Below are 6102 nucleotides of genomic sequence, written 5' to 3'. Positions count from 1 at the left end.
TACCCTGGCTCTGTTCGAGCAGTTTTCTGCCTCATCACTCATGTTGGCTAAGCTGTGCTATGAAACTAGGACTGCAATAACAGAGAATTACATTTCGGACATGCCTCAATAAGAAACCTCTATGTTGTGTATTGGGCGCCACACACCCTTAAAATGACTTAAAACACCATTATCAGGCCATTTTTTTCCACACAGCAGCACTGTTTAAGCTCTCTGCTACACTATGTCATTCTGCCTAGTGCATAAAGGACAGACATAAGCATTACTCAGTGATCAGTTTGTGAAGAGGGGCTCTGAAGGGCTGTGGCTGCACAGCCTGGAGCATCCCCAGGGAAGATGAGCTGCTGTGGGACAGCCACCCCACTGCCTGCACAGTGCTGCAGCTGCCCCGCTCTCTGCCACTGCTCTGCCGCTTGCCAAAGAGCAGCGTACATCAGTTAAATACCTGGCAAATCCTTGCTCTGAGGACTCCCGTAAAGTGGCTTTATGGAGGCAGTGGACAGCCCAGGGGCGGCTTCAGCCCCTCCACACATCTCCCTGCAGCAGTGCTGGGAGAGGGGCCGTGCTGCCCCAGCTGCACCTGGGCATCACTGGGGGGCAATCCCTGATCCTCTTCCTCTTTCTCGTTCTTCAGACTGGGGGCTGGGCAAATAGTCCTTTTAATCCCCCGAACAGCCTTTTTCCCACATGATTAACTCTTCTGCATGCGTGACATCCGCCTTTTCTCGGATGAAAGCCCTCCTGCCAGTGCTGGGACTGGGGAGCTGGCTCCCTGGCTTACCAGCTGCCCTCAGCCCATGCAACCCAGGCTTTCCTGCTGGGAACACTCCTACGAGAGGAGGCTTTCATGAGATCCTTGTGTCCGATCTCTAGGTGGGGAGCGGAGCTGTGTGGCAGCAAGGAGGGTGGATATCTCTACTCTTCTGCAGGCAGGCACAGCCTGTCCTGCTCGACAGCTGTGAGCTCCCATGGAAAAGGCATGTACCAGCAGACAGTCTCAGCTTGAGCATCAGCAGTTTGGGCTCAGCTGGCTCTTCCTCTGCAGGAACGACACAGGGCAGATGAGTGGCTGGTCAGATTAATTCTCTGTTGCCCAGCATGAATGGAGGTCAAGGCGGCGAGTGCAGGGCACAGAGACTCTGCTCCTGCTGCCCCACTCAGGACATCCACCTCAGAGGGGAGAAGGGAAGGGAGGTTTCCACTTGGCTGGCACCCACCTCCTGCAGCTGGTTCAACCACACAGCCATATCCCAGTGACATCCTGGAGCAGGGAGGGGTTTGTATGCCACTGGTCCGAGGCTGGGGCCAGTGCCTTTGACAACAAATCCGTACCTCTCCATAACCTCCTGTTCCAAGGCAGGCTGATCCACTCCCTGTTTTTCAGACAGAAAAGCTGTCACTTCTACACAACAACTTTGCACTCAAAGGTTGCCAACAGGCTAGTGGCTGTTTTCCAAGTCAGAGTGCTCAGCATCACCAAGGGAGAAAGTGCCCTCTAGGCAGGGGCAAGCCTCTCATCTGAAGACAACATCAGGAGCTGTGTAAAGATGCTGTCAGCTGCCCGAAGCATCGGGAAACCAAAGTGTTTTTGCAAGGTTTAGGAGAAAGCTTTGAAGTTGAACGATCTTCAGGAAGGTGATGAGTGTACAAACTGGCAGGTTAAATTAGGATATCATGAAGTGTTATTTTTGAAGGCTACAGTCAAAATCAAGACCATGTTGAGAAGGCAGAAGAAAGGCAACGACTCAGGGGCATGGTGTTCTGTATTCCTTACACCTTGTCTATTACAAAAAGCCACCTTGCCCCACCAGTGAAGGGAAGGGTATTGATCCTGTGAAACATGGCTTTTCATCCAGGCAACCCACATTTCTCGTTTCAGTTTTACTAAGGTGGGAGTGAGCAGTCTCAGTTCATTTACAGTGACCGTGTGTTCGCACATCAGCACCTGCAGAGTTGTTTATATACAAGATCATAAAGAATATTAGTCCAAGGTCTAAAATTCCTGTTGGTCCACAACTGATAAAAGCTACATACTGTAATTTGTAGCAATTACAATTTAAATTATAGGAGAGAGGCAGAAGCTGATGAAGAGATAATGCCGGCTCACTCTTGCAGTTTCTCTGAAATTAAATGTTTTCCATTTAGCCATTGCTGTAGCTGATAAGATGCTTTGATACCTTCAAATTGCCACCTCTAAGGGAAAGGGAAACACAGTAGGAAGGAAGAGGACAGACCAGCAAAATCAAACTTTACCTTTTGATCTTGGGTCAAATTCGGTTCCTACTGAACCTGCTGACTTTACTCAGAACAAAGTCGAATTTGTGCTATAAAGGTGGAATTCCTCTGAACTGATGCAAACATCAATCCAGCCACAAAATATCCAGTTAAAATGCAAGTCTATTATGCTAAGTGCATTCACAGTGCTTAATGTATTCATAAAACTGAACATACTGACATATTTGTGCTGGCAAGTGTGTACCACTCATCACTGTCAATGTACTTTAGCTTTATGTGATTTTAAAACTAGCAAGTTCAGTCTGTGAAATTAGGCATATCTAACTGCAAATTTTTCATTAGCAATTGTCTGTTAGTGTAGGAAGCTGTGGTGTCATTTTGTTGCACACATCCCTTCTTGCATGCCACATTAAAAGGAAACAAAAACCAAGAGAGGCCAAAAGGATCTACTTGTAGAAAGTCAAGCACAGATTACTCATTGTGGACAGCTGGTCACTGCATTTTCCATAAAAACTAGACATATTTAAAACAGCTCATTTCATGAGTCACAGTCACTGCACTGATGAACTAACCAAATTTCTGAGGGCATCTGAGCCTCAGAAATTTGGTCAGTTTAAGAGTATCTAGAATCACAGACTCCTACTTTTCACTGAGTTATTCCATGTCTTTGTTGTGCTTCTGCCCTTAGCTTGAAAGTAATTTCTTTTGTTTTCCCACATGTGGGAGCTTACACATGAAAAACTCTTCTGTCAAGATGTGATAACATTCCTTGCTTGGTCAAAACTGATGCCCAGTTCTTGAAAAAAATTATCAAAACAGAAGCTCCTGTGCTAAAACTGTGATTTGTATTAATTTGGGAATTATTTCATTCTCACAGTGATGAAGCAACAAGAGTTGAATCCTGCTCTGAGGCTCCTTGTGCCCACTTCACCCTTCTCTTTTGTGAACAACAGCAGAAACAATAGACTGGCTTTCCTCAAAATGTAGAACAAAGGTGGCCCTTTATGAAGGCACAGCCAGGAAAGGGTTCTCCATGAAGATCAATGTGACAGAAGCAAACATTGCACCCAGACAGAGAAATGGGTATATATAGTCTGCACAAGGCCCATGAGGTCACCCCTCCAGGTTCTTCAGCACCAGCAGAGCCCCAGGAGAATACTGGGTGCAGTTGTGAGTACCAGGCTTCAAGGTAGGCTGACAGGGAGATGCTTAGGGGTAAATACCACAGACAGACTCTGTCGAGACTTTGTGCACTGTCCTGGAAGAGAAGAGGCAAATGCTGCTGTGACAGAACAAGCTTCAGTGTAGTTTTTTTTCCACACAGAGTAAGCATTAGTTTGCAGGACAGAGTGATTGGCTTTCCTTAAAGCAAGTGGCAGAATAGCGTGAGTAAGGACTTCAGCATCTGCCCACAGTTTGCAATATTCCCTAAATAAATATTGATAAACAAGGACTACTAATTTCATTTACAATGCCAGTCTGTGGTTGGTACAACTCTGAAGGTTGTGCACAGCAAATGGTTGTGGCACCACTAATGTGGTCCCTAATTTAAAGAGGGCACTGCAGAGTTCCCAATGTTCTTCAGCACTCTAAATGTGTAGCTAATAACTGACAGCATAAACAACTTACTTATGCATGATTTGTGCTCATTCTAGCTTAGACATCAATGCTCCCTCTCAAGTAAACTGAACAGAACGGTAATGTCCCTTCTGAAATGTCAGCTTGCTGGGGATGTGGAGCTAGTGATAAACGTTGCAGATTTTCTTAAATCAGAACTTCTCTGGGTTTATCGCTTCATTTCATTGAATTTTCTTTTCTCCTCTCTTTTCTCAAACACAGCTCTTGTAAATGAAACAGTTCAGTCTCGAGCACACCATGTACCATTTTCAAAATTCATTGGCACAGCACAAACGTAACTGAAAGCAAAAGCAACTCATTTTTTGAGGAAGCAATTCCCCTTATAGTCTATATTGCTTATTACTCACTCTCCTGTTTGTTATCAGGTGTTGCATGGCAGGTGGTTTAGAGGAAAAAAAAGGTGAAAGTACATAAAAAATATCTTGGCCACATCCTCCAGGGATATACATTGTCATCGTACCATTTGCAGGCTCTGGAGACAGGCTTTACCAAATAAAAGTGCTCTTTTTTTTACAATATGATCCTGCTGCACAGACTAGAGATTTATTTCTTCCGTATAGCACTATGCCCTTGATTAACCTCATTCGTGGTATCTATTTCAGTGAAAGAGCTAATACCAACACTGACTTCAAAGTGTTGCTAAGTGTGGTATCTGCCCGTTCATGTATCATTTGCTTCTCTCAAGCCATTTTCTGTCAGCAGAGAGTAAGCAAGATGTATGCTCTGGGTGAATCCCATATCATCATTAGCAGAAAATTATGCCAAACTGCTGTAAAGTAATTATGCAGCTACAAGGTGAGCTGGGAGGAAGACAGTGATTAAAAACTTACCTCAGAGTCAGCCCACATTGCATAATGTTTTGTTCAGAGGCTTTCAATCTATTTTCAAGTTGCTAGCCAGTGCCATAGGCTGAACAGAACCTTCTTTCAGGCCTTGAGAAGTATGCTCAGATAAGCTTGGCCCTTTTTCATCTCAAGTGCATTTTATTTCGATATCATATAGTACAATACAGGATAACAGTAAATCTTACTGGGTAGCTCGAGGTTACTCTTGCATTGCTAAGCTGTTCTCACTGAAATCTTTCACAGGTTCTTGCAGAGATGCTGCAGTTACAACGATCCATTGTGGTTGCACCGAGATGTGGCTATCTGTCATAGAAAGGATGTGAAAAGTGTGAAGGTTTAGAAATTATGGGATCTGAATTACCTCAATAAAACTGCCTGAGTGAGAGACCTTGGAGCAACGACTGAGGAAGCAATAGCAACACTGTATCCCCTGTATGTTCCCTTCAGCGCTGGCAAGCTTCATCTTTGACATTCCTGTGAGAAATACTTACATGTTGTGAATGGTAATTTTGAAGCACTGAGATATTATCACTCATAACTAACTTTATTAATCCTTTTCCAGAATGAAGCAGTACACCTCTCAGATCCAGAGAAGATGCAGTCCTTGTCCAGAGGGACTTACCAGCAGGACATCAAAGATAACTGTGACAGATGAAACCATGTGAGGCAAATGATCAGAGAGTTCCATAGTTTTATTTTGCATTTAGCTTTCCTTTTCCCTGCCTCCCCTAGCCTCAAGCTTCCCCTGCTCAGCTTTCTCCCTTTACTTCACTGCTTCTCCTTCCCATTCCTCCCCTTCTGCTCAGTGTTCCCAAGAGCCAGTGCTGAGTCAAGTGGATAGCCAAAGGTGCTCAATACAGACAAAATGCTGAAGGATTGTATGCTGGGAAACAAACCAGTACCCTTCAGGATGTCCTTTAGGATGGTCCTTTAGCAACTTTTACTCTATTTAAGCCTATTCCTGTTGGTGAGGAGTCTAATGGAATAATCCTAATAAGTAAATGAGTTTTCTAATATTGACCCTAAACATGACACTGAAAACAGGATGCTTAATGATCAAATACTGCCTTCAGTGATGTGGGCAGCTGTTTGGTAACTGCAAATATTGTATTTTCCTTCAACACACTTCCATTCTCTGTGTACAGTTACCCACATACACAACTCCCCTTTTCTGAGGCCCAGTTCTTCTGAAAACAGGTAGAATGTTTTCACCAATGTAAATGGGAATGGGATCAGGGCACAGATAGCACTGTTTGCATGCACGACTGACTTCAAAGTAATCCACCCATGCAGTGTAGAGTCTGGCACTATTTGATGTCCTCTACTCCCAGCCAGATAGGAAACACAGGTCTGACTGGTCTCTGCTGACTTAGCACTGCCTACA

Source organism: Manacus candei, unplaced genomic scaffold, assembly GCF_025592945.1.
Source record: "Manacus candei isolate 608988 ecotype Guabito, Panama unplaced genomic scaffold, ASM2559294v1 h1tg000041l, whole genome shotgun sequence".
In the NCBI taxonomy this organism is placed as follows: domain Eukaryota; kingdom Metazoa; phylum Chordata; class Aves; order Passeriformes; family Pipridae; genus Manacus; species Manacus candei.
The sequence above is the reverse complement of the archived record's forward strand: the minus strand, read 5'-3'. Positions refer to the sequence as shown.